The sequence below is a fragment of the Schistocerca cancellata genome, chromosome 9, assembly GCF_023864275.1.
Source record: "Schistocerca cancellata isolate TAMUIC-IGC-003103 chromosome 9, iqSchCanc2.1, whole genome shotgun sequence".
Lineage (NCBI taxonomy): Eukaryota > Metazoa > Arthropoda > Insecta > Orthoptera > Acrididae > Schistocerca > Schistocerca cancellata.
Window position 1 is genome coordinate 93,444,204 of NC_064634.1, and position 26,958 is coordinate 93,471,161.

Here is a 26,958-nt window from a genome sequence, read left to right on the forward strand (position 1 = left end):
AGCTTCCTCCAAGTCTACAAATGCTAGAAACGTATGTTTGACTTTCCTTAATCTATTTTCTAAGATAGGTCGTAGGGTCAGTATTACCTTTCGTGTTCCAACATTCCTACGGAATCCAAACTGATGTTCCCCGATGTAGGCTACATACATACCACATTACGCCACTTAAATCCACCTGATGATGGATGTTTAAACCTACGAAACGTGAAAATAGATAAATAGTGACTGGTAACAGTAAACTTTTTGTGTCAGTCCGAAAGAGCTGAATGTACATAGCTACAGTTTTGGAAGCAATGCATATCGAAGCGAACTTCATTTTCAGTCATGGTGTGGTTGGAAAATGTCACTTCAAGATGGTGCCAGTGAAGAAAGAAGTATTGCAGTGTTAAATGTTGCTAGGTATTCTTACTCTGAGTTTTAATGTTTTCCTCATTCACATTATTGTTAAATTGAAAATAACCAATGGTCCTATTTCCAATAGCAAGTTTCTAAATTGGATCAATTCTGGTTCAAAAGAAAATATTTTTTTGAGATTTTACATTTTCAAATGAATTATTTATATGCGTATTTGAATTCGCAGGGGTGAGGCACCATTATCACGTATTATTTTCTAATTTGTCGTATTACGAATTTTCTTAGGTCATCTACTAGATGCGTTCTACTCTGACTTCATATGTTTGGCCGGCCGGAGTGGCCGAGCGGTTCTAGGCACTACAGTCTGGAACCGCGCGACCGCTACGGTCGCAGGTTCGAATTCTGCCTCGGGCATGGATGTGTGTGATGTCCTTAGGTTAGTTAGGTTTAAGTCGTTCTAAGTTCTAGGGGACTGATGACCCCAGAAGTTAAGTCCCATAGTGCTCAGAGCCATTTGAACCATTTTGAATATCAAATGTTTCTTGAGGAAGGAGTTGAAGGTAACGGTGTAATTACGTAAACTTCATGTTGAGGTTTTTCCACATCAGACAACTTTACTTGTGCGACACTTCAGATCAACAGAAAAACATTACAGTACTGTGCGGTCGATACGAAGAGTACATCAGTGGTGCGAATCGATTACTGGAAAATAAAATCCGGGAGAGATCCGGTGTTCCGCGCTCGGTCCAGAAAGCACAGCACAGGCGAGGTCGGCAAACACAAATAAAAGCGTACGGCGCGGCTGCCCCGCGCCCGTGTCCTACGCCGGGTGGTGGCAAACGGAAGTGACGCAGGCCTGGGAACGGCTTGTTGCTCCCCGCCCGGCGGAGGCCACGCCCGAAGGGCAGTCGCACCGTCTCCTCCTATTTGTGTCCGCCGACGTCTCCCCTGCCGCGTTTTTTGAAACGAGTGGGCACTCCGGGTCTGTCCCGGATTTTATTTTCCAGTAATCCCTCCCAGCCGAGCTCTCGCAGAATCACCTTTGTGGTGGTTCATTACGTCACTCTGTCGATGTTTCTTGTATCATCTGAAACAGAAGAAAAGAGAGAGTTTTACCCAGGATTATAACAGATTACAAACAGTCCATAAAAATTGCCAAAAGCCTTTACAATAATCTGAAATATTTATAAAAAGATGACGATGTCGTTTACTGTCTAGTAAAATCTGAAGATCGAAAAGAATTACAAAATGATGTGAAAAAATTGGTAGTTCACCCTGACCAATAAAAGGTGTAAGTTTCTCTACGCTAGTGCGAAACAAATTCTGTTTAAATCGGCTTCCACAAAAAATCAAGAAATATAAAGGTTGTCAGTTCCAGCTAAGAACGTAAGAATTACAGTTAAGTACAATTTTATTTGAAATCACCACATAGAAAATGCTCTGGGGAAGGGGAAACAAGCAGTGTGTTTTACTGACAGAAGACACACTGTCCATCAACTTTAACGTGACCATTTGTCAAAGGTCCGACCAACCACCTTTTGCAGCGTCACTGCGAGACGTTGAGAAAGAGAGTCAGTGAGGTTCTGGAAGGCACCGTCAGGGATGTGCAGCCGTGCCCCGATCCAGGTGACCCCACAGATTCTCGATTGGTTTTAAGTCCGGGGAGACTGGTGGCCAGTGAAGTACAGTAAACTCATTCCCGTGCTCTTCAGACTACGTATGTACACTTTGAGCTGTGACATGTTGCATTGTCGTGCTGATAGATGCCATCATGCTGAGGAAAAGGGGTGGACATCGTCTTGATTGATTGTGTCTTCCAAAATCATGAAACCACCCAGGTGAAGGAGTATATAGAGGGTCTATACAAGGCCGATGTACTTGAGGTCAATATTATGGAAATGGAAGAGGATGCAGATGAAGATGAAATGGGAGATACGATACTGCGCGAAGAGTTTGGCAGAGCACTGAAAGACCTGAGTCGAAACAAGGCCCTGGGAGTAGACAACATTCCATTAGAACTACTGGCGTCCTTGGGACAGCCAGTCATGACAAAACTCTACCATCTGGTGAGCAAGATGTGTGAGACAGGCGAAATACCCTCAGATTTCCAGAAGAATATAATAATTCCAATCCAAAAGAAAGCAGGTGTTGACAAATGTGAAAATCACCGAACTATCAGTTTAATAAGTCAAAGCTGCAAAATACTAACGCGAATTCTTAACAGACGAATGGAAAAACTGATAGAAGCCGACCTCGGGGAAGATCAGTTTGGATTCCGCAGAAATGTTGGAACACGTGAGGCAATACTGACCCTACGACTTATCTTAGAAGAAAGATTAAGGAAAGGCAAACCTACGTTTCTAGCTTTTGTAGACTTAGACAAAGCTTTTGACAATGTTGACTGGAATACTCTTTTTCAAATTCTGAAGGTGGCTGAGGCAAAATACAGGGAGCGAATGGCTATTTACAATTTGTACAGAAAGCAGATGGCAGTTATAAGAGTCGAGGGGTATGAAAGGGAAGCAGTGGTTGGGAAGGAAGTGAGACAGGGTTGTATTCCCGATGCTGTTCAATCTGTATATTGAGCAAGCAGTAAAGGAAACAAAAGGAAAGTACGGAGTAGGTATTAAAATCCACGGAGAAGAAATAAAAACTTTGAGGTTCGCTGATGGCATTGTAATTCTATCAGAGACAGCAAAGGACTTGGAAGAGCAGTTGAACGGAATGGACAGTGTCTTGAGAGGAGGATATAAGATGAACATCAACAAAAGCAAAACGAGGATAATGGAATGTAGTCGAATTAAGTCGGGTGATGCTGAGGGAATTAGATTAGGAAATGAGACACTTAAAGTATTAAAGGAGTTTTGCTATTTGGGGAGCAAAATAACTGATGATGGTCGAAGTAGAGAGGATATAAAATGTAGACTGACAATGGCAAGGAAAGCGTTTCTGAAGAAGACAAATTTGTTAACATCGAGTATAGATTTAAGTGTCAGGAAGTCATTTCTGAAAGTATTTGTATGGAGTGTAGCCATGTATGGAAGTAAACATGGACGGTAAATAGTTTGGACAAGAAGAGAATAGAAGCTTTCGAAATGTAGTGCTACAGAAGAATGCTGAAGATTAGATGGGTAGATCGCGTAACTAATGAGGAAGTATTGAATAGGATTGGGGAGAAGAGAAGTTTGTGGCACAACTTGACCAGAAGAAGGGATCGGTTGGTAGGACATGTTCTGAGGCATCAAGGGATCACCAGTTTAGTATTGGAGGGCAGCGTGGAGGGTAAAAATCGTAGAGGGAGACCAATAGATGAATACACCAAGCAGATTCAGAAGGATGTACTGGGAGATGAAGAAGCTTGCACAGGATAGAGTAGCATGGAGAGCTGCATCAAACCAGTCTCAGGACTGCAGACCACAACAACAACAACAACACCCAGGGCATGCCAAGAAAACATTTCCCAGACGATAACGCTTCCTTCTCCAGCCGGGACCCTCCCGACGATTGTTGCTTTCAGACGCTTCAGGCCGTACACACCAATGGTAATCTGCCGTCTGATAAGGACACCTGTCGCCACTCAGTGGACCGCCGGTTCCGGTACTGGCGCGCAAATTTCAGCCTTCATTGCCAATGAACAGCAATTACACTACTGGCCATTAAAATTGCCGCACCGAGAAGAAAGATAAAGAAGAAGATAAACAGGTGTTCATTGGACAAATATACTATACTAGAACTGACGTGTGATTACGTTTTCACGCAATGTGGGTGCATAGATCCTGAGAAATCATTACCCAGAACAACCACCTATGGCCATAATAACGGCCTTGATACGTTTGCGCATTGAGTCAAACAGAGCTCGGATGGCGTGTACAGGTACAGCTGACCACGCATCTCCAACACAGTTCATCAGGAGTAGTGACTGGCGTATTGTGACGAGCCAGTTGCTCGGCAACCATTGACCAGACGTTTTGAATTGGTGAGATATCTGGAAATGTGCTGGTCAGGGCAGCAGTCGAACATTTATTGTATCCAAAAAGGCCCGTACAGGACCTGCAGCATGCCGTTGTGCATTATCGTGCTGAAATGTAGGGTTCCGCAGGGATCGAATGAAGGGTAGAGCCACGGGTCATAACACATCTGAAATGTAACGTCCACTGTTCAAGGCCCATACGCAGCAACGTTTGCTCAACGCTCGTTGAGAGACATTCTTAGTAGCCCAGTTGGGAGGGTCAGTTGCTTAACAGTCATTTGCCTGTACGCATATCCGCAGCCGCCATTCACCCCTGTCATCTATGGCCTCGATATACTTTAACCGCAGTGACACGCGAACAGTTTACATAATTAGCCGTTTCGGAGACGATTTCACCATTGGTCCTTGTGGACGTCAGATAAATCTCTGTTTCCGCATTACGACCGTGACTGCGCTGTTTTATGGATTCTCCAGCCATGCTTTATATACCGTCCACAGCCAGTGCTGGCACCTGCCGTCTGTGTCGTCTGCTAACAGTCATTTGATCTTGACCAACGCGAGCAGCAATGTCGCGATACGATAAACCGCCATCGCGATAGGCTACAATAGGCGATACTTTACGTCGAACATAGACGATGGTCGCATTAATGTGACTGGATCCTGTAGAATGTATAGCAAACATATTAAAGAGACTACACTTGTGTGTCCTCTTCTGGTGTACTGCTATTGAGGATTGACAGAGGACATCAAAAAAGTTCAAAGAATGATAGATCTTTAAACGGGATAGAGATTGACAAGGATACAATACGAAGTGGTAATCACTGAAACAAAGTGGTTTTTTTTACGCAATTAAATTCATCAACTGTTCCTGAAAATGATAAAATACGAAGATTGTTCTGAAAGTAAGGAACGATTGGTCGTGAAATAGAAACCACAGTGAAAATCGAAACTGTTTTCTTTGTACACCCAGCTACACCTTCCAGGTACTTCTCTACGTAGTCGCCGCTCCGACTTAGACACTTGTATGAGCGCTACACCAAATTACCAACACCATCGTCATAAAAGGCAGCCCCCTGTGCTTGACGATAATTCTCTACGCTGGTCTATAGCGCGTAGCCTGTGCCCAAGTGTTGTCTTCGTATCCAGTGTTTCATGTGAAGAGAGATGATACTCAGGACGAGCCAATTAGGACTGGGTTGTGGGTGATCGAACACTTCCCATCGAAAAGGCTGTAGGAGCGTCTTCACTGCGCCTGCAGAGTGCGGCTGAGAATTGCCATGAAGAAGGAAGTGCGTGGCAGTTGTGTTAGGTGGGCTGCATTAATTAAGGCGAAGCCTCTCAGCGGGTCCTCCTACTTTCTCGGGAGACAGTATTGTTCTAGGCACCTTTACTCGCTCACAGTGCGGTCACAACTGAAAAGAGCATCTTTATGCGATCGACGGACATACTAGAGACACTGCCCAAAATATCTCTGAAAAGTCTCGTCGGATTTTCACAGTGGTTTCCCTTTAGCGACCGATAGTTCCTCACTTTCCAAATGGCCCTCGTATGTAGTAGATAGCCACTTACATGGGCAGGAATGACCATCCTAATGAAATAAAAGACTTTAGAGCTCTAACAGAAAGGTGTTGATTTTTCCCATATGATATTCGAGAGTGGAAAAGTAGAGAAGATGTTTGGAAGTGTTCGCAAGCTCTGCCAAGCACGAATGTGTGAACTGGAGAGCTATCTTGTTGGTGTAGATGTAGATATCACTTTCCCCAAATCAACGCTACTAGTAACCAGTCCTTCCTGAAGCACTCTACGCAGTTGCGACATCATTAACCACGAATGTCAATCACATCGAAATAATGGTACAACAGATACTGTGGAAAGTATTTCAATTAAATGTCCAAGACGGTATTTGAAGACTCAAAATTTCAGAATAATTTTTTACCCTGACAGAATGATTTAGTTTCATTGCAGGGAAAAGAAAGCTGAAGTTTTATGGACATTTTGCATGAATGGGCTACTGACTGTTAATCAAGAATGTCTCCAACGTCATAAACGAAATCCAAGAAACTGAAGTACATCGGCTAGTCGACTCCCGAAGAGGGTGAACATGAAGTCACTTTTAGCCCACTGGCAACAACATGGGTGAAATACAGACAGAAGGTCAGATTTCACAAATTCGTGTCCAAACAGCTAACAGAAAGAAGGCTATAACTAAAGAATACATGGACATTAGGACTTCGACAGACACTCAGTCTTGCAGAAAGAAGAACAAGAAGACTCACGCTTCATCGGATTTTCACTGTCGTTTCCATTTCGCACCCGAAAAGCCGTCGTATCTATGTGTATTCATCTTAAACGTTTCTGTACTACCGTATTTTTCCTGCTGATGAGACCTCAAATTAAGTCACAATATGAAAACACTTTAAGCAATTTAACAAAAAATAACGGCTTGCGGTGGTCTCTGAAAAACCTGTTTATAAATTTTAGCGAGGTCACTCAGTCGAGTAGCAACCAAGATAGTTATAAATTGACGTAGTTGACTTAAGGAATTCCTTTCTATAGGAATCTAAACCGTTGTTTGAAGGGGCTTAAAATGAGCATAAACATGAAATTAGGGTTTTATTTTGGTAGAAATGCTGCGGTACGCTGCACCACATGTTTCTTTCAATATCTTTATCATGAAAAAAATAAATAAAAATGTACATAATGCACAGCACTGCAACGGAATACTTCTGGCTAGCAAACATACACAGATCCGAAGAGTATACTAAGTTTCGAAAGCAACACCTTTAAGACAAGCAATCCGAAAGTCACTCATGAAAAAAAAAGGTGTCAACAATCGAATATCCTTTTAGGACAGATTTTTTATCCTTCCTTGTATGTTATTATCTACAAACTGTCATCAGCCGAGAGACAGAGACAAAGATTTGACAAAAGAAGTAATCCTACTAACGGAAGTGAGAGGAATGTGAGGAGATACCTAGCAAGAAAGAGATGCCCGGAAAAGTGGAAGCGAAAATACGCCCGATAAGAGGGCACCAAACTCGAAAAATTGATCTAGTCCAGAAGATTCATTAACAAGCTTATCTAATTGGTTTCGTCTACGTTTTTGATGATGATAATGATGTTTAATTGAGCACATGGCAGCCAGGGTTGTAAGACTAGCAATGAATTTTTTTGTGAAACGAGAGTGATTAAGTCGTAAAACAACAAAAATTAAAATGTAACAGTACCCCAAAAACAACTATCAATCACACACACACACACACACACACACACACACACATTCCACATAAAAATATTAGAATCATGTTTATAATGAGTTCTGAAAGAAAAATTCATTGTGCTATAGGTAAGTGCAGTTGGCTGATGTTTGAATTAAAATTGGAGGCTCCAGCTGTTCTGCAACACACCAAAACCTCCAGCCTAAAAGCTTAGGCTGGAGTTCAGGTACTACATAAATTTTAAATTTTTTACCATATTCGTCATCAATAAAAAATAGAGGGCAGATTCCACCTTACATTTGCTTCTGCCCTTTCATCAAAAAGTACGATGCAGCAGTTAAAGTGTAGTGTTCAGTTATTTTTACACCACAGGCATCATAGATTAGAGGGGTCCTTCCACTAGAGTATGAGAACGTGTAATCCATGGTAAGAAAGTTCGCTTCACTGAGCATAGTGCACTGTCATTCACGGTGTAACGTGGCAATGTAATTTTGATTTTTGTGAGTTACTCTCCCCAATCACAATTTTTAAAGAAGATTTATCATTACGCAATACCGCATTCCACAAAGTGGTATGTAAGAGTTTGAATGTTGCTTGGAGATTTTATGTCTTATCAGCTGTGTGCTTGCTGTTTGCTGTTACGCTTTCGAGAAATCTGCAACAATATTGTCAAGGCGCTAGGTAAGTGGATATATTGATTAAGACCAGAGAATCGTTTTACTTCAGTTGCGCATTTAATATGAAGACAAGCTGTACTCAGACCAGTTACAGCTACCGTTAGCAGAGCCTGTTCTGTTGATGGTGCGAATGGAGCGGTCTACTGCCTGTCGAATCTCTGGCACAGTTCTGAAGCGAATCCCACGAAGTGGTTCCTTCATCTTCGGAATCAAATCAAAGTTACAAGGACTTAAGTCCGGGGAATATGGTGGATGGTACAGTACTTCCCAGTCCAATCGACCGAACAGAGCAGCCACAGCTTGCGCTGTGTGCGACCGCGCACTACAGTGCAAAAGGATGGGTTGGTTGCGCAGAAAGGGTCGCCGATTCTTTCGCAAAGCTGGTCGCAGGTAGTAATACTGTGCATTGACGGTCTGCCGTGGAGGAACGTAATGCGTTAGAATAACACCGTCACAGTCGTACACGAGAATCACCATAACTTTGACGATCCTGGGTCTCTGACGCACTTTTCGACTTTCGCGGCGACCCATAATGGCGCCATTCGTTGGATTGAAGTTTCAGTTTTGGCTCGTATGATGTGGCCCACGTCTCATCCAGTACTACGATAACGCGTGAGATAGCGTCTCCCTCGCGCTCAAAGCGCTCCAAGTGCGTCTGAGCAGCGTCGTAACGCATCTATTTCTGCATTTCCGTCAAGTCATGCGGAACCCAACATGATGCAATTTTTGCATGTCCAGGTGGTCCTTCAGGATACGAAGCGCAGTCGTATGGGTTTCGTGTGCGAGCTCACGAATCGTATGACGTCGGTCACTGTCCACTAACGCGGCAACAGCATGCACTTCTTCTTCAGAGACGCTGGGACGACCTGCCCGATGCATGTCTGCCACAGTTTGCCGACCTTCGTTGAAGGCTTTTACCCAACGTGCCACTGTCCTGTACGGCAATGACGATTCCCCGCACGCCTCTTGAAGACCTTGATGGCACTGTCTTGATCCAATTCCGTTGTTCCTGTTTCGAAAACATAGTGACACCGTTAAGTTAGACAGCTCGCTCACAAGTGACTGTGTTTCCCTCGATTGTGCGCACGTCGGTGACTTGGGACGAGAGAGTCCATTTACTCGGAGATAAGGTAGGTATGTCAACAACGTGTGCTATCAGCGACAATAGTAGATTCCATTGCATTGTGTCTCCACCACTATTTAAGTTCCAACCTACGTAATTCACTATATCATGGACAAATTAGTAAGGGATCAATACTTTCTACGCTACCAAAACTGGGTCGCTCTGGCCATAGGTTGTTCTCGTACGGTCCCAAAATTTAGTATGTCTCAGAAGGATTCGACTATTTTTCTGACTGAACAGAATGAGGACAACCCTCCTCGGTACCTAATAGAATAATGATAGTAGACAAGTCTACAGAATTCTAGTATGTATGGGCTCGATGAGTAGTCTAGTTCCTTACGAGTAAAATCAAAAAGAATCGTAAAGCCCTTGGTATACAGATACTGAGATGTCTTAAATGAACAAAGCAGCTTCGGAAATAATTCACCTACAGTAGCTGCCGAACCATGTTGGTATAAGCAGTACGTAATGCAGAGACCCATTGGTGAAAAAGTTGGCGTACTTGCTTGCTGATAAAATAACATTATATAGATACACAGGGTGAGTCACCTAACGTTACCGCTGGATATATTTCGTAAACCACATCAAATACTGACGAACCGATTCCACAGACCGAACGTGAGGAGAGGGGCTAGTGTAATTGTTTAATACAAACCATAAAAAAATGCACGGAAGTATGTTTTTTTTAACACAAACCTACGTTTTTTTAAATGGAACCACGTTAGTTTTGTTAGCACATCTGAACATATAAACAAATACGTAATCAGTGCCGTCTTTTGCATTGTAAAATGTTAATTACATCCGGAGACATTGTAACCTAAAGTTGACGCTTGAGTACCACTCCTCCGCTGTTCGATCGTGTATATCGGAGAGCACCGAATTACGTAGGGATCCAAAGGGAACGGTGATGGACCTTAGGTACAGAAGAGACTGGAACAGCACATTACGTCCACATGCTAACACCTTTTTATTGGTCTTTTTCACTGACGCACATGTACATTACCATGACGTGGAGGACGCATAAATCGGCCAGCCCATTCTCCTGATCTTACACCTCTGGACTTCTTTCTGTGGGGTACGTTAAAGGAGAATGTGTACCGTGATGTGCCTACAACCCCAGAGGATATGAAACAACATATTGTGGCAGCCTGCGGCGACATTACACCATATGTACTGCGGCGTGTACGCCATTCATTACGCCAGAGATTGCAATTGTGTGCAGCAAATGATGGCCACCACATTGAACATCTATTGGCGTGACATGTCGGGACACACTCCATTCCACTCCGTAACTGAAAACGGAAACCACGTGTGTACGTGTATCTCACCCCTCATGGTAATGTACATGTGCGTCAGTGAAAAACACCAATAAAAAGGTGTTAGCATGTGGACGTAATGTGCTGTTCCAGTCTCTTCTGTACCTAAGGTCCATCACGGTTCCCTTTGGATCCCTACGTAATTCGGTGCTCTTCGATACACACGATCGAACAGCGGAGGAGTGGTACTCAAGCGTCAACTTTAGGTTACAATATCTCCGGATGTAATTAACATTTTACAATGCAACAAACGGCACAGATTACCTATTTGTTTACATGTTCAGATGGGTTCTCAAAACTAACGGGGTTCCATTTAAAAAAACGTAGTTTTGTGTTAAAAAACATACTTTCGTGCATTTTTTTATGGTTTGTATTAACCAATTAAACTAGCCCCTCTCCTCACGTTCAGCCTGTGGAATCGATTCGTCAGTATTTGATGTGGTTTACCAAATATATCCAGCGGTAATGTTAGGTGACTCACCCTGTATAGTGCCGCAACACGTCAACCTGATAAGCCACATATATCACATATCTTCTACCAAAAATCACATTCTTGCAAATGATGTTTTTAATTCGAAAAGAAGCAGAGACTTTCTGTCTTGGGTCTGTTTTATGATGCCGCTTTGTTGCCTGGATTATCAGCAGTAGTTGGTCAAAGCGATGACACACGAAAGCGTTCAGTAGAAGCGTGGGAAATAACATTGGCCCAGACGCTCGGAGGATCTCGTTAGAGTTTGCTGCTCTCCCGTTTGCTAGGTAGACAGTGACTGAAGTGGAAGCCACTGTGCCAAAGGGGATTTTGGTAGCACGCTAGAGGCCAAGTTTTTTCAGTGATTTTCTGAGTTACTGAACTGCAACTCTTCCTACGAGGTGGCAATTATGGGGCACTTACTTTTGAAACAGAGGGACCACTGAGTCATTTTACAAGAATTTTCAACAATTTTGAATAATGAAGCATTACGAGCTAAGAAAAAATTAACGAGAAATTGCAGAAATGAGATTAAGGGTAAATTTGTCGTCGAAATTACGGACCATGTAGTACACTCAGGAAAGGAACTCTGCTAAATTGGAAGCAAAAGGAGACATGTCGGCCGAAGCGAGGAGGATACGGGAGGCTGACTAGCATAGGCAAAGAGGGTATTCGTCCGAAAAAGAACTCAAGTAGTTTCAAACAGAAGTCTAAATTTCAGGAATAAATTGCTGAGAGTGTACGTTTGGAGCAGAATAATGCATGGAAGTGACTCATGGATTGTGAGAAAATCGGGAAAGAAGAGAATTTCAGACGTGGTTCTATAGAAGGATGTTGAAAATTAGGTGCACTGATACGATAAGAAATAAGGTTCTCTGCAGAATCTGCGGAGGAAGGAACGTATGGAAAAACTGACGGGAAGAGGTGATAGATTGGTAGTATTTCTATGGTACTAGAGGGAGTGGAAAAAGTATAGGGTAAAAACTGTTTGGGAAGACAAAGAGCGAAATACATCCTGCAAATAACTGAGGACACACAATGAAAGTGCTACTCTGAGATGAAGAGCTTGGCCCATGAGAAGAAGTCGTGTCGGTCCGCATCAACCCATTCAGAGGACTGATGACCCCTCTCCCAAAAGAGGCTCCAGAAAGAGCTCTTTCGGAACTGACCTCAGCATTTCAAGTTTGGAACTAGCCATGTGGAGGTGATTACTTTGTCGGCCTGCTTGCACATCTGCACACGCTGCAGATATATTTTAGTGCAGGAGAATTAATATTCATCAAGTGTGGTTTAGAGAACGGTACATTATCTTTATGAGGTAGAGGCGGTATGTCGACGAGCATTTTTAATGATTATTGTTATCGTTAAGCAAGTCCTTATGGTCTCATAACTGATACTCAACAATGGTTTTAAACATTTGGCCACCTGTAATTTAGGGTGGTCCGTTGTCGTGGCAAATAAAAATTTGATTCGGCATCCACAGTTGTTCATTAGAATACATTACAGGTGACATTAAGATAGTTGTTACAGATATTTTTCTTAGTCATACGGACTGCATCAAACGTGAATCACAAACTATGCTGAATTAGTATTTATTGCGAATCTCTCGCCCTACGCAAAGCACCAGACGGCTGGAAAAAAGCACAGGTGACTGCTCTATACAAGAAGAGTAAAAGAACAGACCCACAAGGTTACAGACCAATATTATTATCACCGGTTACAATTCTTCATCATATTCTCAGTTCGAATATAATAAATTTCCTTCAGACGGAAAAACTTCTGTCCACAAATTAGCACAGATTTAGAGAGCGTCACTCGTGCGAAATTCAGCTTGTCCTTTTCTCACATGATATTCTGCGAACTGTGAATGAAAGGCAACGATCACAATCCATGTTCCTTGATTTCCAGGATGCACCTGATTCGATGCCCCACTGGAGACTGTTGAAAAGGTGCGAGCACGCGGAATAGGTTCCCGGTTGAGTGGTTCGAAGACTTCTTAAGCAATAGGACCCAGTACGATGTCCTCGACGGCGAGTGTTCATCAGAGACAAAGGTATCGTCATCAGTGCCCCAGTTCTTATTCCCTATATACATACGAGGTCGTGCTGAAAAGTAATGTCTCCGAATTCTTATGTGAAATTTCTTAAGGCTCTTTAAATAAAACAGACATTATTAACATTCTGCACCTTCATTCTTCCCGTCTACGTATTTATTTCTTAACATAGTCACCCTGGAGACGAAAATATTTCTATCAACGAAAGACCAGTTTGTTGATAGCGTCACTCCAGAATGTTTGACTTTGTTGACGGAGTCACGACCTAACTTCTGCTCGCACTGCTTCAGCGTGGTAGCCATAGGCTGTGCCTATGAAAGGTTTCGTGCCTTGTCAGTGCAATAAAATCTTCACGAGTTTCTTGCTGCGTCAAATGGCAATGTGAGCATGTTGCATACGATTCCACCCCATACTACTTTGAAAGTTAACGGCTCCCTAGCTACTATTGACAGGTATTTGATTTAAACTGATTTGTACACAGTTGGTTTAAATACTTCAGCTACGTGACAGAATAATTTAAAATATTCCAGATCTTTTCTGTAACTCTCTGAAATTAAACTGAATAAACTATGCTGATCAATCCGCAGAAAGAGTAAAGGATTATATGTACATCTGTCTGCATTAATAATCTATCCACAAGTTATTTTGTAAGTCACAGAGAAAAACGATTACCTGAAACACTCCGCATATCACTAGCGTCTATATTACGAATTGTGTCTTATGTTCTCAGTCAAATGTCTTGTTTTAACCTTGAAACTACATAACTGCATTCCATTTCTGAGGAGGCACTACAGATACGTTAATCCGATTTTGTCCAATATAAATGGTTTTTTGAAACCCTGAGATTGTGAAAACAATGGGTTTCTTTACAAATAACTTTCTGCTACCAGCCACTATTTTATATTATTTATGTTTTATACAATGCGTTTCGGGAAATGATCCCCATTTCCAGTTGTGTATTTGAAACTTCCTGGCAGATTAAAACTATGTGCTGGACCGAGACTCGAACTCGGGACCTTCGCCTTTCGCGAGCAAGTGCTCTACCATCTGAACTACCCAAGCACGACTCACGATCCGTACTCCTAGCTTTAATTCCGTCAGTACCTCGTTTCCTACCTTCCAGTTGTGTATTTCTTTGTATTATGCCATTTTTTCGTCATGTTTCGATTTGTGAGGTTCTGCTTTCTTCTGTTGACTTTACTGCAATATATAAAAAGCATCCGATTTTTAATTAACTATCGATTTTTATGAAGTTAGCGGCGAAATTTGGAAGACCTACAGTTTTCTTATGGTCCATTTGTGCAGAGTCTCATACATGTTATATATCACTCACAACTTTCAGTGCACAGTACACATCGAGAATAGCTTACATACACAAACAGCTACAAAGATGTTTTTAGTTTTAGTTGAGAGAGATAATGTTTTTGTGTTAGCAGAAGAGCCAACATCGTGTTACGAGTGGAGGCCGAAATGCACGCGTTTTAGCTCAAGCAGGCTAGCGTGAGGAGGGAAGAACTATACTGACGTGAGGTCTGGAACATGACAAGGAATGAGAATTCAGAAAGCGGACATAGTTTGTTTGATACTTAACTTTAATCCATTAATGATGAACATCGCTCTTGATGATACATGATTCACAATATTATCTGTTCAGAATACATTCTTGAAGTAATGATAGTAACTGAATATGGCGCCTTGCTAGGTCTTAGCAAATGACGTAGCTGAAGGCTATGCTAAACTGTCGTCTCTGCAATTGGGAGCGTATGTAGACAGTGAACCATCGCTAGCAAAGTCGGCTGTACAACTGGGGCGAGTGCTAGGGAGTCTCTCTAGACTAGACCTGCCGTTTGGCGGCGCTCGGTCTGCAATCACTGATAGTGGCGACACGCGGATCCAACGTATACTAACGGACCGCGGCCGATTTAAAGGCTACCGTCGACTAACTTTCAAGTTTTTCATTTAGTATTTCGTCTTCGTATTTTCTGTAATTTGTATGTATCTCCAGTTCTTTCAACAAATTCAGTTCGTGCCCTTTATCCATTTCACGCCCATTATCCATTTCAACACCAGGTACACAGAGCACATTAAAGCCTACACACGCAACAGAGACAATTGCTACAGACATACAAAATACAGGACGCCCATTTGAAAAAGTAAAGCAAAATATCAAAGTACTCCACTGATTAAATAGAGAGTATGAAATTGATTTTTTAGAAGAACTGGAGATATAAACAGATTGCCAAACATACGACGACAAAATGCTAAAGGAAAAACTTGAAAGTGAGTCGGTGAATTTCTTCAGATGCTTCGACAATATACGTAAATAAAAATACTAACACATAGGATAAACATCATTGTACAATAGATGTAAGCAAACTCTTATCCGTATTGTTAAGATAAATGGCTTCTGTACAGAAGCATATCTGTGGAGGACCTGTAACAATTATCTCTGTCAACTACAGCTAAAAATGTCTTTGTAACTGTTTGTTTATGTAAGTTATTATCGATGTGTACTGTGCACTGAATGTTGTGAGTGATTTATAACATGTGTTAGACTCTGCACTAATGGACCATAAGAAAACTTCAAGTACATGTTCTTCCACGTCGTGTAAAAAGTAAATAAAAGAAAATCTTGACTGTGTAACACCTTAATGAACCCATTTAGGAAAGACCATCATGATGTAAAGTAGGGAAAAGTTATCCTGACAGGTACGACAACTTTGCCGATGACATAACACCAGAAAGTGTTTTGGTAGAAAGGAAGAAGAAAGAAAGGTTATCTTTAGTTATTTGCCAAACATCGAAGTAATAATTGCAAATTAATACCATGAAAGGTAAGTCCAAAGAAATGTCGGTCAGAGATAATTTTTATGTGGAAGAGAGTTGTAAACGCAACGAAGAAATTCAGTGCGTCTACAATACTAATTTACGGAAAAAGTAAATCGCTTGCTAGCTATCGTGCTTCATATAAGTGAACGTATAGAAATGAATGGACGAAGATTCAAAAGACTATAATACACGTTTAGTCTCGAGTAGGAGACATTGACACGAATACATGAAGAAGATACAGTTACGCCGAGGGTTAAAGCTGTCGCAATTGTCACGATACTTGAAACCAACAGAACTGCCAGTGCTAGTTAACCGTGTGTGCGTGTGGCGTGATGTTTATAAAGTATTTAGCGAAAAGGAACAATAAAATTGTTCATCAAAAGTGGAAATTCAGCGTGTGGCCTCCATCATTCTATGAATATTTGGTAAATACTCATCGAAAGTTAATGAACAGTGCCTAACTTAGAAGTAAATTCGTGGACTGTTAGTTGTGACAAGGAAGGTGGACATAATAATATTACGACGCAAGATAATTAAGACATTGTTCAAGAGTATCTGTGGATCTCGCGTCATATAGAGCGAACAATTTTACTTAGCGACGAACAAACAACGACCAGTACGATCTGCAATCAAACTTTTTCCTCGCTTTTGGTGATGTGAACGATGCGCATGAGGGAAGATTCATCAATTACTGCACTAAAGTGTTCACTGAGCACATAATAATTCAACTTCAAACCATAAGAGACAATCAGAGTGCGCAATTCTCATTAATAAGGAAACTGTGCGGACTAGCAATCAAACTTCAATCATTACGCGAGGAACGATTTCTTCAGAGCATTTTTAAGATCTTGTCTCTCGTTAACCGACAGAGACATCCATCATCGCGCATCGCGTCTCGACTCCACCGACCGAGTTGTAGCAGTAACAGCTCCACGGCGTCGACAACACCAGCACACGGCGGAGAGGGGACGTCAGAACTGGTAACAGGAAGTTGTTGATAAACAAATGCAAATACAGATCAGCATGTAGTATACGAGATGGTGAAATGAGCTCTGCCTGAAACCAATGAAAAACGCATCGTGGGGTAGCATGTTGACTTGGTGAGGTTAACAGAGGAGGGACTGTGGAGAGTAGGGGGGAAGTAAGTGAAATGGTGGCGTGTGGAATGGAAGGCCCAGAGGGATAGCGCCGAGGTCAGGTGCCAAGCAGGGGAGAGGACCAGGCAGGGGGCGGGCTGGCCAATGGTTTCTCACCTGGCGCCGGGGTAGAGCACTGCCACTCGCTGCACGACCACTCGCCCTCGGGGTTGCAGATGCACCAGTTGCAGCCGTCGAACGTGGCGTCTGCGGGTGAACAAGCTGCAACACGGGAACACGAGAAGAATGTTATATTGATCGTGGCAGGCTTCTGGAGCTACAGCAGTATATGGCAGGGAGATCGTCCCTATTTTGATAAATCCGGGTCCTGCATTTATTTCTAAATTAAAAAAAAAATGGTTCAAATGGCTCTGAGCACTATGGGACTTAACAGCTATGGTCATCAGTCCCCTAGATCTTAGAACTACTTAAACCTAACCAACCTAAGGACATCACACAACACCCAGTCATCACGAGGCAGAGAAATTCTAAATTTAGAACTGGCTCTGGGTTGTTAGAAGTGGTCATATATAATACAGCTTTTGTTAAAACGCCCCATTCCCTGAGTCCCTGCAGCCCCCCCCCCCTCCTCGACTGTTTCCCTCCCACGTCCTTCCCTCCCGGACCCTCTTCCGCCCCCCCCCCCGAGCGTCTCTCTCCCCTCTCCTCCCCACCCTCCCTTACTCCCTCCTCCCCCTCTCCTCCCCACCCTCCCTTATTCCCTCCTCCCCCTCTCCTCCCCTCCTTCTTCCCCTCCTCCCTTGCCTGTATACCACTGGCAGATTCTCTCTGTTTGCTCATCGTCATCAGTGTACTACGTCAGTGTTGTGTTTGGTGCTGTTCTCCTGTGCAAAAGCTATGATTTTAATTGTGTGCTGGTCTTGTACATAGTGTTATTGTCAGTGACTGTTATGTGCTACGCCGTCCATCGGTACTTTTATGATCCAGTGTGTGGTTTTGTTTTGTGTGCGCTCATTTATTACGGTTTTTATCTCCTTTGTACAGTCGCCCCCTTTTTTTCTGTTCTCTTCCATGATATTTCCCCTTGTTTATGTCTACGTACCCCATATTGTCTCCATTATGTTATTTTAAATGTCTTTTATAGTATCATTAATGTCTTTTGGCTGAAGAGCAGCGCATATGCTGCTGCCAGCCCGCCCCAGATGGGGCAGTGAAAAAAAAAAACCCATAATGGTGGCAGGGAGTGACGCTTGACTGGAACTGATCATAACAAGCAGTTAAGGCATGAAATATATTCGCAGTTGCTAATGGGAACAACCATCAGCTGTATAAGGGAATGACTACAATGGAAATTTGATAAAAACCGAAGCCAAGATAGTACAAAATATTTTTTATTCAAGACAACCGGTATCAACAGTCTTTGCTATCATCTTCAGATCTGAAACTTTTTCTGTAGTAAATCATGTTCATTTTGCGCTGAACCTCACGCACAAGACGTCAAGTTTTATCCACTCAACATCTTGTTTTCCTACAAAAAAAAAAGGTTACGACCTGAAGATGAGAGCTAAAAGTGTTGAAACGTTTGTGATTAATAAGAAACATTTTCTGGGATACCCTCATGATGAGAAATTTCAATGAAAATTTGTAGCAGACCAGGGCTCCAATCCAGACATCCCGCTTTACGCCTCAACCGCTTTGGCCATCTGCGCACAACTCACGGCCAGACACGAACTTCCACATGCCGTCGTTCCTGTGTCGCAACCGGTGCTTGTACAAACATGATTTAATTCCCGCACAGCGGAAAACATTTTAATAAATACGATATTGCAGTGCCTGTGTTGTTAATAAGAACGGTGCAGTGTTCCTTTGGACATGCGTGACATACGGAAGTTTGGAGCTGGCCGTAAGTCATGCACGGATAGCCGACGTAGTTAAAGCGACCGCTGGCGTGAAGCGGGAAATCCGGGTTTGAGTCCCGGCCCGGCACGAATCTTCACTGTCGTCATCGCCCTACGGCTGCTCATATTCGCCGCTGCGAATACATTTCATATATTGCATAAACTCTTTCGCTGCAGTGCCTGTTCCTTCGGACATGCATGCACGGAGGGAGCATTGCTTCGTTCTCCTTAAGAACACAGGCACTGCAATATCGAAAGTAGTTAATGTTTGTTGAGCGATGGACGTATAGTTTCGGCCTGGCAACTGTGACCAGGACATGCTTATAATAGAAGGCAGCAACTTAGCGAGTCTTGGAGAATACCGACGGCGCTGAGGAACATAATGTGGGTACACAGAACTTTGTAATGCGGGCAGCCACACCCGTTAAACTTCATAATGAATGGAAGTAAAATGAACCAAATGATATCTGCAATTGGTGATTTCCTAACTGTCACAACCGGTTTCGCTGCGTTAAAAAAGCATCCTCAGGTGAACTACATAAGAAGGAAGGGACCCCATGTAATACATATGATCAATGTACTACAAGAATCGTTTAAAAACCCCTGCAATCGCCACAAGGTATGTATAGAGAATCTTTTAATTTTTTAAAATTAAAATTTTTGAGAAATTTAAGAAAGAAGTTCATTTAATATTTTTATAGATCCTATGTAAAGTATTTAAACAGGCAGTAAAAATAAAAATTAAGACGCGCTTGCAACAACGTCACATTAGCACTCCAAAAAGCCCCCAACGTTCGTAGTCAAAAATCATATCCCTGAAGAGGGGAAGTTATCAGAACAAATAAAACAGGACATCGGGGCGAAATAGTGCGGGAATGCACTACGGCAAAATGAGTGAAAACAAAAGACACAAATAAGGAAAGACAAAAATTGGGGCCTGCAGCAGAGCTAAATAACCACCTCCCTCCTTCCCCCTTGATGCTTTCTCACACCGCCCCTCTTCACTCATCCTCATATCATTATGAATAAATGTCAAGACTCTAAGCTTCATTGAGCGAAAAGCCGATAAGCGTACCCGCTTCCAATCATGAAATTCAGGACACTAAATTTAAACCACAACATACTGATACAGTTATTGATTCGTTAAAATTTTTTTGGCAGGCGTACCATAGTAAATGAAAGGTCACCTAACCATGACAGAATTTTAAGATAAAAGATAGCAAAGGATAAAGGCAACTTGAAACACCTTTTTCCAAAGCTGTTTCACAGAGGAAGACCGCACTGCAGTTCCTTCTCTAAATCCTCGCACCAACGAAAAAATGGCTGACATCGAAATAAGTGTCCAAGGAATAGAAAAGCAACTGGAATCACTCAACAGAGGAAAGTCCACTGGACCTGACGGGATACCAATTCGATTCTACACAGAGTACGCGAAAGAACTTGCCCCCCTTCTAACAGCCGTGTACCGCAAGTCTCTAGAGGAACAGAAGGTTCCAAATGATTGGAAAAGAGCACAGGTAGTCCCAGTCTTCAAGAAGGGTCGTCGAGCAGATGCGCAAAACTATAGACCTATATCTCTGACGTCGATCTGTTGTAGAATTTTAGAACATGTGTTTTGCTCGAGTATCATGTCGTTTTTGGAAACTCATAATCTACTATGTAGGAATCAACATGGATTCCGGAAACAGCGATCGTGTGAAACCCAACTCGCTTTAATTGTTCATGAGACCCAGAAAATATTAGATACAGGCTCCCAGGTAGATGCTATTTTTCTTGACTTCCGGAAGGCGTTCGATACAGTTCCGCACTGTCGCCTGATAAACAAAGTAAGAGCCTACGGAATATCAGACCAGCTGTGTGGCTGGATTGAAGAGTTTTTAGCAAACAGAACACAGCATGTTGTTATCAACGGAGAGACGTCTACAGACGTTAATGTAACCTCTGGCGTGCCACAGGGGAGTTTTATGGGACCATTGCTTTTCACAATATATATAAATGACCTAGTAGATAGTGTCGGAAGTTCCATGCGGCTTTTCGCGGATGATGCTGTAGTATACAGAGAAGTTGCAGCATTAGAAAATTGTAGCGAAATGCAGGAAGATCTGCAGCGAATAGGCACTTGGTGCAGGGAGTGGCAACTGACCCTTAACATAGACAAATGTAATGTATTGCGAATACATAGAAAGAAGGATCCTTTATTGTATGATTATATGATAGCGGAACAAACACTGGTAGCAGTTACTTCTGTAAAATATCTGGGAGTATGCGTGCGGAACGATTTGAAGTGGAATGATCATATAAAATCAATTGTTGGTAAGGCGGGTACCAGGTTGAGAGTCATTGGGAGAGTCCTTAGAAAATGTAGTCCATCAACAAAGGAGGTGGCTTACAAAACACTCGTTCGACCTATACTTGAGTATTGCTCATCAGTGTGGGATCCGCACCAGATCGGGTTGACGGAGGAGATAGAGAAGATCCAAAGAAGAGCGGCGCGTTTCGTCACAGGGTTATTTGGTAACCGTGATAGCGTTACGGAGATGTTTAACAAACTCAAGTGGCAGACTCTGCAAGAGAGGCGCTCTGCATCGCGGTGTAGCTTGCTCGCCAGGTTTCGAGAGGGTGCGTTTCTGGATGAGGTATCGAATATATTGCTTCCCCCTACTTATACCTCCCGAGGAGATGACGAATGTAAAATTAGAGAGATTAGAGCGCGCACAGAGGCTTTCAGACAGTCGTTCTTCCCGCGAACCATACGCGACTGGAACAGGAAAGGGAGATAATGACAGTGGCACGTAAAGTGCCCTCCGCCACACACCGTTGGGTGGCTTGCGGAGTATAAATGTAAATGTAAATGTAAAATGAAATAACATAAAACGTGAATCTATACATACCGTGTGGCGGTTGCAAGGATTTTTAAAAGATTCTTATAGTATTTTGATCATATATGTTACATGGGATCTTTTCCTCCTTATGCTGTTCACCTGAGTATGTTGTTTTAATGCAGCGAAACCCATTGTGACAGTAAAGAGATCTGCAGTTACAGCTGTCTTGCGGTTCACTTTACTTCCATTCATTATGAAGTTAAAGTGGGGTTTGAATGCAAGTAAATATGAACAGGCATGTACAAGGTTGGAAATTGTTTCCTCTGAGCAGGTTCGCAGATGACCTACGGAGAATGAGAAGATTAGAGCCGCCGAGTTTTACCGGCAGGGCATCTACAGGCGGCCGCAGGGCAGCCGCACTAGACTGAAGCGACGTAGATCTAATTGTTTGGTTCAAATGGTTCAAATGGCTCTAAGTACTATGGGACTTAACATCTAAGGTCACCAGTCCCCTAGATTTAGAACTATGGATGGCTAACTAAAAATAACTGATGACGATAGAAGTAGAAAGGATATGAATTATAGACTGGCAATGGCAAGAAAAGCGTTTCTGAAGAAGAGAAATATTTTAACATCGAGTATAGGTTTAAGTGTAAGGAAGTGTTTTCTGAAAGTATATGTGTGGAGTGTAGCCATGTGTGGAAGGGAAACATAAGCAGTTTAGACAAGAAGAGAATAGAAGATTTTGAAATGTGGTGCTAAAGAAGAATGCTGAAGATTAGATCACGTAGCAAATGAGCAGCTACTGAATAGAATTGATGAGAAAAGAAATCTGTGGCACAACCTGACTGGATGAAGGGATCAGTTGGTATCAGACATTCTGAGATATCAATGGATCACCGATTTAGTATTGAAGGGATACGTGGACGGAGAGGGAGACCAAGAGATGAATACAGTAAGCAGATTCAGACGGATGTAGGTTGCAGTAGTTACTCGGAGATGAAGAGGCTTGCACAGGATAGAGTTGTATGGAGAGCTGCATCAAACCAGTCTCTGGACTGAAGACCGCAACAACAACGACAGACATGGCACACTCTTTAATAACCTGATATGAGGCCAGGAAGACTGGTGCAGTAAATGGAAGAGCATTAAGTCCATCAACAGACAGTTTTAGACATGGCTGTTTCTCAGCAACCGTATACAATTTTGAAAACATAGGAATTATACAGCCAACCGTTTGCCAGTAATTGTTTGGTTCAAATGTCTCTAAGTACTATGGGACTTAACATCTAAGGTCACCAGTCCCCTAGACTTAGAACTACTTAAACTTAACTAACCTAAGGACATCACACACATCCATACCCGAGGCAGGATTCGAACCTGCGACCGTAGCAGTAGCGCGGTTCCGGACTGAAGCGCCTAGAACCGCTCGGTCACAACCGCTTGCAACTGTCTGGTACAATTGACCTAACTTTCGACACCTTCTAAGGGTGTCTTCATCGGAATGAAATTTTGAGAAACCGTAAAATTGTATCGCGAAAAAGCAATGGTCAGCTTTTAGAGCAGCTATGCTCAACTCAAAAACAGAATGCAATGCATTAAAGAAGAAATTACCAACTGTAAACAGAAACATATTTACAATCAACTACTTCATTCCACCACAAATGTTCACTTTTACTGAGTAATAAATAATTGTATGACACACAATAGTCTGGAACCGCGCGACAGCTACGGTCGCAGGTTCGAATCCTGCCTCGGGCATGGATGTGTGTGATGTCCTTAGGTTAGTTAGGTTTAAGTAGTTCTAATTTCTAGGGGACTGATGACCTCAGATGTTAAGTCCCATAGTGCTCAGAGCCATTTGACACACAATAAACCACATGCCTGTAATAGCATCATTGCATCAATAGCATAATTGCGAGGAACAACCAGTATTACATTATTGTTAAATAGCCTACAGTATCAAGTTTGTTTGTCTAAGGGGGTCGAACTAGAGAGTTTTCCACAGTTACACTGATAAAATGAAGCGAGTGTAGTTATTCGTGAATCGATTTATTAATCTATGATCAACGCTGATTTAATATATACGACGGTGTGCTAGTAACACAAATACCTACGTCGATGCCAATGAGATACGTGATAAGAAATGATAAGAACTGATGTCAGGAGACACCTCATGATGTAACGTGTCAATTGGAATATCTATTAGCTATACAATCATTAGCGTAGGAATGACAGTCAATCTGCATATATGTCAAAATGTTGTACAAAGCGGGTAGCTTGGAGGGGACCTGCCAGAGTTCTCATTGGCTGACGTGTCACAATGTTGAGAGGGATGTTGGCGGTGAAAGAGGTACTCTTGGGAGCAAGAGGGACGGAGGAAAAATAAGAACAGGCTGTCGATTAAGAAAGAGAGAGTCTAGATTTGTGCCATCGAAGAGTAAGGTTGAGTGCTGTGAATTTATTTATGTAGAAACACTCCGAGTTTCTTTTCGGATCTTGGTTAAAGGCATCTAAGAATAAGGGTGAAGCGAATGTATTGAAAACACGTCGCGGCTGGATCTTAGAGCGGATTCTGTCATCCTTCGTGTCACACTATATAATTCAGTGGCTGCTAATGTATTTCAATAATTAACTTTATTTACACGTAAAATTGCTTGTAGAACTACCATTCGGTAAGCGTTTAGAAGTAACTGAAAAATCATCTGTTCTTAAAAGTTAAATCTTTTGTGTTGCCAATGTTTATTACAAATGTTTCCCTGTTTGCTTATGTCCATTAACGTATGATTCGTGTAACTAGTTTACCCTGAATTATTTGACCGCAATTCCACCTTCTAATAAATTATTTGTAATACAGCAACAGGAAGTAAAGGAGAATGTGTACAGCTCAGTCCTAGGACTATTTTGAGCCATGCTTTATTCAGAGCCGTACATTTGCCTCTCTGTCACCCTTAATGTGCCTCCTTCCTTTGACACAATTAGGAGCTGCCTTAGTGGATTGGCAGACCCTGTAGCTGAGGTTGCACTGCCACTGCCCCCAGAAAAAAATTTAATGTTTTTTTCTTCATGCTGATACCCGATGGAGGAAAATTTTCGTACTATGCCTTTGCCGCCGTCTCAGAAATTACGTTAATATCCTCAGCTCTCCGAGTTGTACACGCCGAACGAAAGATCTCTAAGTAAATTCGACAACTTAGTACAACCGCTTTATATGCAAAAAATCTTTTACAGCTAAGTAAGTAAAAGAAATATTAAGACAAAGACTAATAAGTAGTCAGAATCCTAAAGTTTATTAAAGTTCTATTTTAAATTCAAAATTATTTGAACATCTTTGTAAGGACATAAACAAAACACATCAATAATTATTATTTAAATGTGAAGTCAGTTGGCTATCAGAGACTAACGCGCTAACGCATTACTTTTTCCTGAGCTAAGAAATATTGGTCTTTCTAACGAAAGAGCCTGCATCTATAATATGCATGATCACCTGTATATCATCACCCTGTTTCTATAACGCTCTTATTCCTCGGACATATCCTCACTTTTAAACCGACATTTAAATGGAGAATAAGTAACAGCGCTGGAAGTGGAAGAAAAAACTGAAGCGCTGATAAAATTAGATCTGAAGGAACTATTTTTGTCAAGTACCAGTCTCCACAATTTGCTAGTGTACACGAACACAATAATGTTCAACACAACCCTGTTGATAGATAGTCTGCGTAGAAATGTCGCTACAAACGCAAAAGTTTTCAAGAAAACCCAGATCGTTACTCATATAACGTTTCTATTAGTGGTCGGATTTCTGTCGACGTGAGTGAGGAACTGACTGACGTCTGTACGTTAGGAGAGCTCGTTAGAATTACCAACAGACGTGGATGTAAAATGTACGTTCAATGACCAAAACACTGCGTAGTTTCGAGTTCCTCTACATGATGATTATTGTGCATTATAAGTTTTGACACAATTTGTCACTGCCCAGTTGTGTGAAACAGTGTTCTCCGGATTAGTTTACGACAGTAGTAAACACAGAAACGGCATGATCTCAGGTTACAGCTGTCAATAATTTAATCTGCTGTTTACAATGTTGATACCTTGATGAAAAATCCAGGGTTCTCACTAATTTGTTCTGTAGTTTATTTTATCCTTGGTGACTACATAAAACCGCGGCTGTTTTTGAGAATATGAGCCGTGAAGTAACCAGCAACATCATTTTTTAAATAATAATTCTTCTTTCTCCATAAAGTGTTTCGAACCCAGGTCAAACGGCAGCGAGGATCTAGACAAAAATTTCATATTTATATCGTGAGACCAAGATGTTCTGTCTGAATTACGACGACGAGGTCGAATTCTCCGAAGTCTGACATGACACACATCAAAGGTTATGATGAACATCTTTTTATCAATATAATAATGTATGATTGTATTCGAGAAATCGTCGCTGTTGTCTAATGATGGACCAACTCCCGGAACTACTTATTAAGCATTAAAATAATTCATCCATATATTCTATAGCTGCTTGCAGTTTTCTTTCTCACAGCTATTTAAAATTTGTTATCTTGATTATAAGGCCCCAGCTGTAATTCTGTAGATTAATGTAGTAGTTATAAAGAAGATAAATGAGCCTCTCTTTTGGATTTCTTCCCCCATAAAACACGGACTACTATGGAAGTTGGCCTTACTGTCCCGCCTCAGCCTCCTATACGCTTCGTCTAGATCTACATCTATACTCTGCAAGCCATTTTATGGCGTGTGGCGGAGGGTTCTTCGTGTACAGCTGTCACTTCCTATCTTTCCTGCTCCAATCACAAATGATTCCGTGAAGAACAATTGTTGATGACATCCCGCGTGAAGGCTTATCATTCTAATTATCTCATAGTCTTTTTGCGACATATGCGTAGGAGGAAGCTATACATCAGTTGCCTCTTCTAGGAACGTACACACTGGGAATTGGGACAGTAAACTACACCGTAATGCGCGACTCATGTACCGTCTGCCACTGTAGTTGGACGAGCTTCTCCGTGACGCTTTCGAGTTTACTAAGTGAACCTGTGACGAAACGTGCTGTTCTTCTTTGGATCTTCTCTGTTTTCTCGATCACTCCTGTCCGGTCGATCCCAGCCTCACGAGTAATA

At 42.1% G+C, this 26,958-nt stretch overlaps 1 long non-coding RNA gene across 1 annotated transcript in view; it reads right to left on the bottom strand.

Moving 5' to 3' along the window:
- Positions 1 to 966: 966 nt before the first annotated feature.
- LOC126100876 (uncharacterized) overlaps positions 967 to 26,958 on the bottom strand; it is a 50,903-nt gene continuing 24,911 nt past the window's right edge. Inside the window, exons 2-3 of the long non-coding RNA XR_007522221.1 lie at positions 17,263 to 17,367; positions 967 to 1,441 (exon numbers count right to left, since the gene is read on the bottom strand). This is a non-coding gene — a long non-coding RNA (uncharacterized LOC126100876). The remainder of the gene's footprint in view (positions 1,442 to 17,262; positions 17,368 to 26,958) is intronic.